Raw genomic sequence first — 8,898 nt, forward strand, 5'->3', positions numbered from 1 at the left:
AAAAAAGAAATAAAAGAAGACCTCAGAAGATGGAAAGATCTCCCATGCTCATGGACTGGTAGGTTTAACATAATAACAATGGGCATCTTACCAAATGCAATCTACAGATTCAATTCAATTCCCATCAAAATTCCAACTCAATTTTGACCAATTCTCAACTTCATATGGAATACAAACAAACAAACAAACAAAACAAAACCCAATTTCCTAAGGATACCCAAAACAATTCTCAACAGTAAAAGAACTTTTGGGGGAATCACCATCCTTGATCTCAAACTATACTACAGAGAAATAGTGATAAAAACCACATGGTATTGGTACAGAGACAGACAGGTAGATCAATGGAATAGAATTGAAGACCCAGAAATAAACCCATACAGCTATGGACACTTGATCTTTGACAAAGAATTTAAACACATACAATGGAAAAAAACAAAGCATCTTCAATAAATGGTGCTGTTCTAATTGGTGGTCTATATGTAAGAGAATGAAAATAGATCCATATTTATACCTTGGACAAAATTCAAGTACAAATGGATAAAGGACCTCAACATAAAACCAAATACACTGAATCTAACAGAAGAGAAATTGCAAAAGAGCCTCAAACTCTTTGGTACAAGAGGAAATTTCATGAACCAATGGCTCAGTCTTTAACATCAACAGTTGTTAGATGGAGACTCATAAAACTGAAAAGCTTCTGTAAGGCAAAGGACAACAAAACAGCAACCAACAGATTGGGAAAAGATCTTTACCAGTCCTACAACGAATAGAGGGCTAATATCCAATATATACAAAGAACTCAAGAAATTAGACCCAGACAATCAAATAACCCTATTTAAAAATGGGGTACAGAGCTAAACAAAGAATTCTCAACTGAGGAAACTTGAATGATTGAAAAGCACCTAAAGAAATGCTCAACACCCTTAGTCATCAGGGAAATGCAAATCAAAACAACCCCAATATTTCACCTCACACCAGTCAGAATGGCTAAGATCAAAAATCTACAGATTCAATGCAATCCCCATTAAAATCCCAACTCAATTCTTCACAGAGTTTGAAAGAGAAATTCTCAAATTCATCTGGAATAACAAAAAAATCAGGATAGTAAAAACTATTCTCAACAATAAAAGAACTTCTGGAAGAATCACCATCCCTGACTTCAAGCTGTACTACAGAGCAATAGTGATAAAAACTACAGGGTATTGGTAAAGAAACAGGCAGGAAGATAAATGGAATAAAATTGAAGAACCAGAAATAAACCCACACACCTATGGTCACTTGATCTTTGACAAAAGAGCTAAAACTGTCTAGTGGAAAAAGGACAGCATTTTCAACAAACGGTGCTGGTTCAACTGGAGGACAACATGTAGAAGAAAGAAAAAGTCAATCCATTCTTATCTCCTGTACAAAGCTCAAGTCCAAGTGGATAAAGGACCTTCACATAAAACCAGATACACTGAAACTAATAGAAGAGAAGGTGGGGGAGAACCTCGAATACCTAGGCACAGGGGGAAAGTTCTGAACAGAACACCAATGGCTTGTGCTCTGAGATCAAGAATTGACAAATGGGACCTCATCAAATTGCAAAGATATGGGGAGGACAGGAGAGAAGCCCAGAGGGCCAAGAGAATGAATGCAAATAAGCAGCCTTGGGAGCTAGGATGTGGAAGAACCTCTAGAAAGCACCAGAAAACTGGGATGTGAGAGACTGTCAGGACTCATTAGGGGTGACTTAGCCAAAATGCCCAACAATAGGGAGAGGAAATTCAAACAGTCCACCTATAGTAGATATACAGGGCTTCAAGTAGAGGGACAGGTTTACTAACCCACAGTCAAAATTTCTAATCCAGAATTGTTTCTGTCTAAAAGACCTGCATGGACGAAAATGGAGAAGAAACTGAAAAAAAGGCAGTCCAATGACTGGCCCAACTTGGGAGCCATCTCATGGGGGTGGGGGGAGTCACCAAGGCCTGACACTATTACTGATGCTATGGTGTGCTTACAGACAGGAGCCTGCCATGGATGTCCTCTGAGAGGCCCTACCAGCAGCTGACTTAGACAGAGGCAGATACTTACATTCAACCATTGAACTGAAGTCAGGGACCCCTAAGGTTGAATTAGGGGAAGGATTGAAAGCTGAAAAAGTCAATTATCCCATAGGAAGACAAGCAGACCCAACTAACCCAGACCCCAGGGTGATCCCAGAGACTGATCCACCAACCACGAGCATACACATACATGGGCTGGTCTGAGGCCCCTGGCACATAGCCTCTGATAGCAGAGGTCTGCCTGGTCTGGCCACCGTGGGAGAAGATGTGCTTAATCCTGGTGGCAGGGGCAGCACCCTCTCAGAGGCAAGGGGGAGGAGGGATGGGATGAGGAACTGGAATGGAATGATGGGAGGGGGAACAGAGAATGGAGGGCTGGAATGTACATAAATAAAATAACTTTTTAAAATAGTCTTATATGTTTTAAAAAGGTCTGTATGGAAGATCCAGTGCCATTTTTTTTTTAATTTGATCTCTTCAACTCTGAAACTCTGAGGCAGCTTAGTGCTGACAGACTTTGTTTGTTTTGAGACAAGGCCTGTTTACTCCTAATTATCCTGGAACTAACTCTCTATGTAGAGCAATAGAGCAGGCTGGCCTCAAATGAGTTCCTTATGCCTCAAACTCCCCAAATGCTGGGATTAATGGTGTGCACCACTGCACCTGGCTTTGCCTGACTTCTTTCAGAATATTTCTGTCTTGGTGATTATTTCAACCACAGATAATCAAGGTATTGACATAGTAATGTTTGCTGATACCTGTTATTTGGCTGCTTACAGAACGGACTAAGCTAGTTGCTTACGAACAACTGATATGGCTGTCACTATATAAATACACTGAAATTATAAGTAAGAAAATACTTTTACAAAGAAAGCATCAAGATATGTACAACGAAGCTGGGCAAGGTGTGTACACCTATAATTACAGCTCAAGCAGTAAGATTATAGATTCAAGGCTTGCCTGCACTACAGAGCAAGTTAGTTCAACTCCAGTTGGAAAACTCACTAAAGAAGGAAAACAAGGTGATAAATATGGCTCAGTGGTTAAGTGCTTTCTTACCATGTACAAGGCTCTCAGTTCAATCATAGTACCAATAGATAGATAGATAGATAGATAGATAGATAGATAGATAGATAGATAGATAGATAGATAGATGGATATAAAATCAGCTGAAAGACACCTCCCTAAAGTGAGTTTTAGAAATTCTCTATAAATGATGTGATTTAGGAAAGAGGTGGTTCTACCATGATAAACTTGGGTTCATCTGACCGGTATTACAACCCCTGGGCAAATTATTTATCCTATGTTATCTATTCTTTGCATTTAATATAGAAATAGCTAATAAAAATATAAACATTCAATGAGAAATTACATGTTTGAAACATGAGGCCTAGCTACTAGGTATGCTCAATAAATGTACATTTTAATTGCATCATTCTATCTTTTATTGTTGTTGTTTTAATTTTATTGAATATTTTCTTTATTTACATTTCAAATGTTATCTCCATTCCAGGTCTCCTCTTCAGAAACCCCTTATCCCATCTACCCTCCCCCTGCCTCTATGAGGTTGCTCCCTCATCCACCCATTTCCAGCCTTTCTGCCCTAGCATTTCCCTACACTGGGACATTGAGCCTTCACAGAACCAAGGGCCTCTTCTCCCATTGATGCCCCACAAGGTCAGCCTCTGCTACATGTGCAGCTAGAGCCACAGGTCCCTCCATGTATATTCTTTAGTTGGTGGTTTAGTCTCTGGGAGCTCTGGGGGATCTGGTTGGCTGATATTGTTGTTCTTCCTATGGGGTTCCAAACCCTTTCAGCTCTTTCAGTCCTTTCTCTAACTCCTCCATTGGGGAACCCACATTCAGTCCAATGGTTGGCTGTGAGCGTCTGCCTTTGTATTTGTCAGGAGCAGAGCCTCTCAGGCTCCTGTCAGCAAGCACTTCTTGGCATCCACAATAGTGTCCTTTTCCATTCCCCTGACTTCCCTTCAAGACCAATCTAAAGAAATGCCATGATCATCCTGAGTGCTGCTTAGTGAGGCCACTAGATGGAGCCATTCACTATAATTTCTCCTTCCCTGTCTTCTTTGATTCCTGTCTGGAGCTTCAAGGTTGATTTCTCCTCTGTTCTTAAGTCTTCCTAAAGGCCTATGGTGCCTGTGAAAGGGTCTGGAACTCTGCCTGTCTCCCATCTAGCATATTCGAAACTTGACTGAACTCGGAAACATGGCTCGTGGCATTTGGACCTGAGCTCTAATACTACTGAGTAGTAACAGTTGGGCAACTTGTTCTCCATTCTTATTTTTCTCCATCTTTTTGATGTTTCTATTTCCACACTCACCTTAGTGGTCATTGCAGTGAAATACTATTTATGAGATTCTTTGGGATGGCTCATGGTTAAGAGTGCACACTGCTCTTGCAGAGGATCTGAGTTGGGTTTCCAGCACCCACTGTAAGTGGCTCACAACTGCCTGTGACTCCAGGCCATATGCCATCTCCCTTCTGGCCCTGTGGGCACCTTTTTTCAGATTATTTTTAAATTTTATTTATTCACTTTATATCTCAATATCAGCCCCCCACTCCTCCCAGTACCCCTTCACACAGATCCTCACCCAATACACCATACCCCTACACCCCAACCCTGGCACATCAAGTTGCTGCAGGACTAGGCACATCTTCTCCCTCTGAGATGGGGCAGCCCAGTTAGGAAAAATGGGATCCACAGACAGGCAATGGATTAAAGGACAGCTCTCACTCCAGTTGTTTGGAGACATGCATGAAGACCAAGCTGCTCATCTGCTATATATGTGCGGTTCAGGGACATAGGTCCACCCCATGCTCCCTGTTTGGTTGGTGGTTCAGTCTCTGGGAAGCCTCAAGGGTCCAGGTTAGTTGACCCTGTGGGTATTCCTGTGGAGCAGCCCTGTGCTTTTTGGGTCCCTCAATCCTTACAATTAAATCTTGAATCAAATAAAAAAGAAGTCTAGAAGATTTTAAAACATGAAAAACCCACAGAATGAAATTCCCCACTCCCAGAGATTTTATAATATGAAATCTGGAATTAATACTCTATAAATGACTTAACTATTGCTACATTAATAAATCTCTTCAGTGACATCTCTTTAAAAAAAAAACGTACATTTCCCTTTGAATGAGTTCATTTTTTTTTTATATTTTTTACACTAGGAAAAAAGTTGTTAACTCAGGATTAATAGGATAGAAAGAAGAATGTACAAAGGTTTCCATAAATGTATGAGCCTTGTTTGGTTATCTGCTTGTTTTGTTTTATTGAGACAAGTTCTGGCCTGGTACATGATATGTTTAAGATAACCTTGGATTCACCTACCTCTGCCTTTTCAGTGCTGGGATTGAAGTTGGGCACTACCTTACCCAGGACAAGCCATGTTTGATCATATTAAATGTTGTTTCTGTCTTGATCTTTCAAGTCATAATTGATTCCATTATCTACAATCTGCTTTGGAATATTATAGATAGTTGCAACAATCAAATGTGTGCACATTGGTTAATAAAGGGTATTGTTTGGGCGCTAGAGTGATGGATGGCCCAGTAGTTAAGAATACTTACTGTTCATCCAGATGATCTGGTTTCATCCCTAGCCACCACTTGGCAGCTCACAACAGTCTGTAACTCCTGCCCTAGGTGATGAAATACCCTCTTCTAGCCTCTATGGGCACTGCATGGCCATGGTACACAGACATACTTGCAGGCAGCATATCCACATATAAAACATAATTTAAAAGGTAAAAATGAATTTAAAAAGAGTGTATTATATACCAATTTAGGTATGTGCTTCTCATAGAATATCAGAGTAGATATGACAAAGATATATAGGTGTATGCAATAATCTATGTATATATACTCACATCAATGTACTTACATAAATATTTATAACAATTTCCAATAGAGTTTTTTGGTACATGAATCACTATGGCACCCTCTCCTTCCTTGTCTGCAACCTCTTCCTTTAACATTGAAAACCTGCTGACTTTTGTGCTTGTTCAGCAGTTTCAAGGTTACCAACTTGTACCCTAATAAGAAACAATGTTGCCACACAAAAGGACTGAACCTTTTTCTCTATTTATATTCCCTTTTAAATACTAGACCTTATCTGGGTTTGTGGTACCCTAGAACACTCCAGACTTGAAATAAAAGCATGCTCCAGAGGAAACTGAGGCATCCTTGCTTATAAGCCAGTGGTTCTATGTACAATTTCCCTCTGCTAGGTCCTGGGTACTGTTTCCATGGTGATAACAGCTGTGCCATGTCATTATCGATCCACCAACGGTGAGAGAAGCTTTGCAGTCAGGATAATGTTTAGCAGACAGCATGGTTTCTGTTGGACACTAAGTACTGCTACAAAACCTTGAGTTACTAAAAATATCGCTGGAGGTAAACTGAGTCTGTAGAGTAAATGTCAAACCAGAAAATCCACACAAGTGAGCAATGAAGTCTACTAAATGATCATTCAGTGGGAAACTTGGACAGCCCAGCTTACTCCTTTTCTAATGATGAGCCTCAAATTAAAATCTTTGTATTTTGCCAAATAAATAAATATTCATTTAAAATATCTGTTCCTTGAACACTGTGGATTCTCAACCTTCTTAATGTTTCGACAATTTAATATAGTCCTGTATGTTATGGTGGCCCCCCCATGAACTTCTTTTCATTGCTACTTCATAACTGTAATTTTGATATTGTTATGAATGGTGGCAACCGACAAGTGGAGAATCACTGCTTTGGGATTTGATGATCTACAAAGTCATATGCTATTTTAAATCAGCAGTACTTAATGAATTAAATTCAGATAACTAACCATTATCCTGCAGTAGTTTTATAGCATTGGGTTTTTGTTCATTCAGCCAATAACAAGTACTTACTCTATGTAAGGAGCTTGAACAGATCTCCCTGGAGAAAGACATTGCCATTTACATGATGAAAGGGATCTACTATGATTTTTTTTTTTTTTTTTTTGCTTTCTATGCAGAGACTAAAATATACAAGAAGGTAGGGATGGTGCTGATCATCTGGTTAAATAGGAATCCAGTTCTGTAATTAAGCGTTCATCCCTTCTGGTGAAAAGATAAGAAGGAGAAACCATTGTAATGGATACCCTAAAAGTTCAGGGTACACTACTGCCCATAGTCACTCATACCATATAGATCTTAATAAGAACAAGTATGAAAGAGCCTTAGGTTGACTGCAATGACTTCATTATACTCATTTGCCAGGGCTGCCACAACAAAATGTCAGGTGTTTAAGCAATAGAAGCTAATTTCCTGGAGACTAAAGTCTAAGATCAAGGTATCAGCAGCAGGTTCCATTTCTTCTGAGGCCTTACTCCTTGGCTTTCAAGTGAATACTTATTGTTGTATTCAAGCAGACCTCTTTCTGCACATATGAGCCCCAGGTACCTCCCTGTATGTGCCAGTCTTCCATTTTGATAAGTACACTATTCAGCTTGGAGTTATGGCCCACCCAGCAATCTCATTTTTAAGTCAGTTTCTGTTTTAAAGGCTACATCCAGTCCATAATAGTATCCCAAGCAAATGCTGTATTCCTACAATTTTAAGGAACAGAATGTTGCTATATTGGCCTTGAACTCTACAGATCAAATGATTCTTCTGTCTTAGTCCCCCAGATTGCTGGCCCTCCATGCATGCTCCACCACACTTAGCTTTAAAACAAAATCTTAAAGTGATCAATTTGTAGTAACAATGGTAAGTTGGAAAACTGTAAGTACAGCTACATGGTCTGTGGCTGCTTTTTTTGGCTCAATCTATATGTAATATATCTAAATATGTATATGTAACATATCTAAATCAGAGAAAGATAGGGCAGATCAACTTTATTGAGTCAGAGTTTATGAGGAGATTAGACACATACAGATACTGCAATAAATGCCTCAAGCCCCCAAGTCATTCCCTCGAGTGCATTTTATAAAACCTTCAGGATTTTTTTTTAATGTACCACAAAATGTACCCAGTTAAAGTACACCAGTGCAGCAGTTCCTGCATATAATATGATCTGCGCAACTATTCCTCCTAGCTTTAGAATAATTTTGTCATCATTCCAAGAAGATACACTGTACCCATTAGCAGCCACTTTTCCTGTCTCCCATCCAAACAATAAATGGTTTGTCTCTATGGAGACTTGCTTACTGTGGACATTTTATGTAAGAGGGATAAAACAACATGTAGTCCTTTGTGCTTAGTTTCTTTCATGCCATAGCATAGATTGGCACATAATTCTGTTTAATTTTTAAGTAATGATCTATTGTACATATAATTTATATATTCATCATTTGGTAAGCAGTTATCTCTAATCTTTGACCTTTATGAATGATGTTGCTCTGATCATTTATGTAAACTTGTTTTGTGTGAACATTTATTTACATTTCTCCTAGATATGACCTAGGAGTAGAGTTGCCAGGTCATATATTATTTTTATTTTTTGAGAATCTATCAAGATGTTCTTCACAACTCTGACTTTTTGCATTTCTACCAGCTGTATAAATAATTACCTAAAATACCATTCAAAGACAGTTTGTACTATTTTAGAATTTTAAAATTTTATTTAGACATATTTTTATTTCACATTTATAGGTATTTTCTCCAACATATATATCTATATATCACATGCATTCAGTACCTGCAGAAGCCACAAGAGTGTTGGATCCCTTTGGAAATGGAATTACTGTATGAACGTTAGGGATTGAACCTAAAACCTCTGGAAGAACAGTCAAAGCTCTTAACTTCTAAGCCATCTTTCCAGCCCCTATTTTAATATTTTTCAATATTTGTTTGTGCATGCACATACATATATGCACACA

General features: G+C 38.9%; 1 non-coding gene across 1 annotated transcript; it reads left to right on the top strand.

Annotated features, from left to right (window-relative positions):
• The first annotated feature begins 6,155 nt into the window (after positions 1 to 6,155).
• Positions 6,156 to 6,430, top strand: LOC117695590 (small Cajal body-specific RNA 13). The gene has a single exon (XR_004604643.1).
• Positions 6,431 to 8,898: the final 2,468 nt, after the last annotated feature.

This window comes from Arvicanthis niloticus, chromosome X, assembly GCF_011762505.2.
Source record: "Arvicanthis niloticus isolate mArvNil1 chromosome X, mArvNil1.pat.X, whole genome shotgun sequence".
Classification (NCBI taxonomy): domain Eukaryota; kingdom Metazoa; phylum Chordata; class Mammalia; order Rodentia; family Muridae; genus Arvicanthis; species Arvicanthis niloticus.